Consider the following 5788-nt stretch of genomic DNA (forward strand, 5'->3'; position numbering starts at 1 on the left):
GAGACGGGGTTTCACTGTGTTGTCCAGGATGGTCGCAAACTCCTGAGCTCAGGCAATCCGTCCGCCTTGGCCTCCCGAAATGCTGGGATTACAGGCGCGAGCCCAAAATCCTTAGAAAAATACAGGACACATAAGTTCCATAGATTTTTTTCTCATTTGCTATTCAATTTAAAAAGGTTTCAGAGAGAAAATTTAAAAAGGTTTCAGAGAGAAAAGAAAGTCTGGTGAAGCCAATTTCTATTGTAATACCTGAAAACATATTTTATGGCTACTGGAAAATATAGTTCAAAAGAAATCAAATCAACATTATTGTCTCTGGTTAAGAAAGCTTTTCTTTAAGTATTATGACAAGTTTTATCCCTAAAATAATTTCCCCCAAATTAGTGCATGATAAATGAAGATTCTGCCTGAAACTATCTGAATTACATAAAAAGAATAACATCAGATTCTACATAAAATGCAAGGTGTATTTTTAGTTACAAAGAATTATTGTCAGATATTCTAAGAAAAAGGTAAGAAAATATTTTCTACTTTCTAACAAGCTGGGGTACTGTTTTCAAAGCTTTTAAAGAACCTTGTTTTTTTGCTTTTGTTATCTTTCTAAGGTCCTACTTTCACAAGATGAAATATGATATTTAGAAGGGGAAAGAGGCTGCCTAGGGAACAACTGAAGCCTAATTGTTACTTTAATGGCTTAAGCCTCCTTTCATCAGCTAGACAAACAATTATTGAGAGTGTGCTCTGGGCAAAGTGCTGTGTTAGGCTGTCTAGGTATATATTTATAACCTGTAGTGAGCCAGCTTCTCTTCTGTGTTCAGGGAGATGCAGCTTTGCAGCTCTCTCAAAGGGACCTAAAAGAGTTAATAGATCTCATTAGGTAACACATGGCACCACCATCCACTCAGTTTTTGGTTGGATAGCATTACTGAAGAGGCCAAGGTCTTGGTTTGATCCCTGTCTGAACAGGTTTCAGCCTTTCTCAGCAGTTTCAGGTCACAGACCATACTTTGATCTAAAAACTGAACCCAAGAGTCACAAACAAGCAATAGGGTGTATTAGAACACATTTGTTACTATCACTGATACATTGCATGCTTACACTGTGTGACTTCCTGTCTTAAAGATCATACTTTATTTTTATTGCAATCAATTCATTTGTTTAAGAACTTAATATATGGATCCAGTTTCTAATGCTTAAATAGCATTATTGATAAAATAGCTAATGTGTATATAGTATTTCTTTCTTTTTTGTGTGATTTTTTTTTGTTTTTTTTGAGACGGAGTTTTGCTCTTGTTGCCCAGGTTAGAGTGCAATGGCACGACCTCAGCTCACTGCAACCTCCGCCTCCCAGGTTCAAGCGATTCTCCTGTCTCAGCCTCCCGACTAGCTGGGATTACAGGTGCCAGCCACCACACCCAGCCAATTTTTTTTTGTATTTTTAGTAGAGACAAGGTTTCACCATGCTGGACAGTCTGGTCTCGAACTCCTGACCTCAGATAATCCACCCGCCTCAGCCTCCCAAAGTGCTAGGATTACAGGCGTGAGTTATCGCACCCAGCCATGTATATAATATTTCGTATGTGCCAAGCACTGTTATAAATACTTTATGTATATTAGCTCATTTTAATTTTCATGACACCCCTATAAGGAAGAGGCTATAATACTACTCCCATTTTACAGATCGGAAAACTGAGGAAGAGAGAAATTGTGTAACTCCCAATAGCTATGAAGTGGCAGAGCTGGGATGGAAAGCTAGGCAGTCCAGCTCCAGAGTCTACATGTCTGACAACTACGACACTTGGATGCAAATCCATTGTTTCAACTCATCGATCAATATATATCAATGCTCTCTTTGGTTATCTGAATATTACATTCTCATTTCAGAAAGTTGTACTAATTGCTACACTGTATTTTGTAAATGAACTGACAATATACATGGTCTTGAGATTTTACTCAACAGGGCAATTTGGATCTTTTTACCATTCTCTCTTTGATACCCCAGGTGCCACATCTAGACATTCAAACTATCTTCAGTTGAGCTCCCATTTACCTTTCCAACTTTCTCTCCAGATACTTTCTTCAAAGTTCTTCTTTCCATTTTCCGTACATAAATTGTCTTCTTTTCACCTAGTCACTTTAGTCTGAAATCACTTTTATTTCTTTAAATTTTTTATAGTAATTCACTCGAGTGCATTAACCTGGCTCTCTCTCTATATATAGGTATATATATTTTATGATAGGTATATACATATATAGGTATTATATATGTATTATATATAAATATATATGGTATATATACCATATATTATATATAAATTTATATATAAATATATAAATACATATATGGTGTGTATATATATAAATATATATATGGTATCATGGTATCTTCTCTATTGTTGCCTTGGAGTGTTATAAAAATCCTTGGCCACAATTTAAGTTCTTACATGTTTGTATCTTGACTCTTCAAATTTGCAATAGGATGCTAAACTCCTTGAGGGCAAAAACCTTGTATTAAGCCTGAAATAAAAGGTTTAAATTAGTGTGTGTATATATTACAGCCATGATCCATCTGGAAACAAGCATAAATCCTTCCCAAATTGAAAAAGAAATGCTGAGGGCCATTAAAAAGTACTGAGATGGATGGCATTGGTCTTAAGTCAGTAGAATAAATTGCTCAATTAGAGATTATTCCATTGCTTTTCTCTGTCAACTCATCAAAAACATATAAATTATGAAATGCTTTTTCATATCTACTATTCGCAAGACAGGCTTAATGTCATGGTCTTTACGTAGGTATGTATAACTCAGGGTCCTAGATTGCAGGAAACACACAATCTAGTTGGGCTTCTGGACTTTATACCTATCTATAACATGTAACTAGCACCCCTAGCAGTTATAAGTATTAAAATTGTCCTGACCATGTGAGAGTTTACAAGAGGTTGGCATGCCCAGTCCATGAAGGCCAGATTTAACCTGGGCCCAGAAAATTGTAAAAAACAGAGAACAGAGAAAGGGTATTTCAGGTAGGTGTATTTACAATGAGCAAAAAGAAACATGTTTGTTACATGCTTAGAAAATAGTATTCTGAATGGTTCAGTAATGGAAGATATAAATTGTCAGGCTGAAGTGTATAAAACTGTAAATATCATATACATTTCAGATTCTTAGGCCCTGGGAAGCCGGTAAGGGATTTTGAGCTTGGCAGTAATATTACAAGAAGGCTGGTTTAGGAGAATGAATCTGGCATTATAGTGCAGGTAGACTGAAGAGAGATTGGAGGCAGGATATTTAGTAAAGAATTACTAGAAAACTTACATTCAGAGACTTTAGAATTTGGCATGCCTTTCTTGTACAAAACCCATTTAGGTAGAGGAGAAGACTGAAACTCAAACAGGTAAAGAGAATTGCATAAGAACATGATAAAATATTTTTGTTTTAAAGTCTATTTCTGTTTTTAATAACCAATTTATAATAAAAATCATCATCTTTAAAAATAAACTTAAAAGAAAAAGATTGAATCAAGGGCAATTCTACCAAATATCTATCTATATTACTATCTATCTGTCTATATTTGGGTAGAAACATAGTAAATAACATAGCTATATGAAATGGATAAAAACTTAGATTTTGCCATTCAATAGACTATTTGTCTTAGATATTAAAGCATCCTTTTACATATATGGAAAACAGTATGCCAATAAATAATTTCTAGCTATATTGCATTATTTGACAACCAGTCCTGTGTAATTTCCATTACATTAATGGTAGCAGTAAACTTGAAAATGATGTCTCATGATTCGTTGATGAGCTTTATTATATTGTTGCTGGATTTATTATTAAGATAGCTCACATCATTTTCACATCATTTAATAGATTCAACATGTTTTCAAGGTTACTGACATTTCTGCTGGTTTTGAGTGGCTTTTAATGTTTATTTGCACTTGGGCAGGAACTGAAAAATCCCATCAAAAGACAGTTATTCATTTCCATTAAGGAGCCATGATGTATGGATGGTAATATGTTTTCATCTGAGTCCAAGGTAAACACAAAGAAAGAATACTCATAAAATCCGAAGCCCTGGCCCATTTGCTCAAGAAATTTCCTTAGTAGTGATAACATTAGCCATTATTTAATTTCTTGTGATATATGTAATAATTTCACAGCCAAAGGCCACCGATGGAAAGTGACATTAAACAAAAATGAGTTGCAGTTTAATTGGTTTGGAAACATATCTCAGAGTGTCTGCAATATTATAAAACTTCTTTAATACATCTTCCAGCATGAGATCTTATAAACTTTGATGTACTATTACTTAACACAGAGTTCCAATCTATCCTTAAATGCAGGGATACTGTTCTACGGCCAGAAGTTTATTCATGTGTTCATTTATGTATTTAGGCCGTGAATGTTTATTGAGTGCCTAGCAACTGAGATATAAGGTAAAAGAAGGATAAATGTTTAACAAAAAAGACATATGTGGATGGAATGTTAATGAAGATAGAACCCTACTGCTCTACGTGTTCATAGTAGGACTCAGTGACTTCTTATATAGGCTTTTATGAAATTATAAAAGTCTCTTAATTCTTCCACCAGGACAGACCAAGATGATCAAGAGATTTCACACACATTTTCAGTGTTGGTATACATCTAAATGTAAGTGCATCCCTGAAAGTATAGTAGGAGAATAAAGGAATTATCACGGTTGATGCCCAGGTTACTAGCTCACAGTGATCTCTTTCTCTCTCTGTGCATATGCATTGGTGGTTGAGATCAAACACTATTCCTAGCCAAATGTGGAATTTGAGAGAAATGGTCTAAAGATAGTTTTGGTGGCAATTTGGCCCACTTGATTGTACTTGAAAATTAGTTTCCTTTGGAGCATACTCATTGACTTGAGTCAAAAAGATATATGTGTGCAGACATGGAGAGTTGTAGGATTCAAAGTTTTACAGTTATTAAGAGAACATGAGTGAAGGTTCTAAGACTGTGGAGTGCACTAACTCCCTACTTCCCTGGCAGCTTGGTCCAAGAAACGGTACAGCTAGATCTTGTGCGTGTGTGCAGGTGCGTGCTCCTCTTAGCGACACATGGTGCAGTGCTTCCTCAACAGAAGCAGAAAAAATGAAGGCAGTCAAGGAAATAGAGAGTCTCACTGTCAACTTCACTAAAGGTATTTTAGTAAAATGTCAACCTTACTATAGGATTTTTAGGGTCTAATGCCGTAGGCTAATGGCATTTTTGATTCAAATATGATTATTTTGACAAGATTTATAATTTAGTTATGGCAAACTCATTCCACTGTTATCATTTAATTCTAATCTATTTTCCTCCTTCTCTTCCCTCCTTCCCTTCCCTCCTTCCCACCCCAGCCCCCCATTTGTAGAACCTTGCCAATAAGGGCATTAGGAAGGTGGGCAAAGGATGTTGTCTAATGATAAAGTAGGATTAAAATAGTAAAGAAAAGCACTAAAGAGAGCAAAGATAATACATACCACAATTTAACGTAGTAATTTCTATCCTATTTCCACCTTATTATTACTCTGACATTTAATCCAGAAGTCATTGGGAACCTAAGTTATCTAATTATTTTGGTACTTCATTGTTTGTATGCAAACCCAGACATAAAATGAAACCTTAAATTTACAGAAATATGCAGAGAACATATGCATTGCAAAAATGATTATTGTATACAAATTTATAGGCAAACACACCATTGTACTGTGTGTTATCTTAACTCAAATTCTTAGTACCTTGAGGTAAAGTGAGAAAAGAACTTTAAAAGACAATG

The sequence above is a fragment of the Colobus angolensis genome, unplaced genomic scaffold (genome assembly GCF_000951035.1).
Source record: "Colobus angolensis palliatus isolate OR3802 unplaced genomic scaffold, Cang.pa_1.0 Scaffold394, whole genome shotgun sequence".
In the NCBI taxonomy this organism is placed as follows: domain Eukaryota; kingdom Metazoa; phylum Chordata; class Mammalia; order Primates; family Cercopithecidae; genus Colobus; species Colobus angolensis.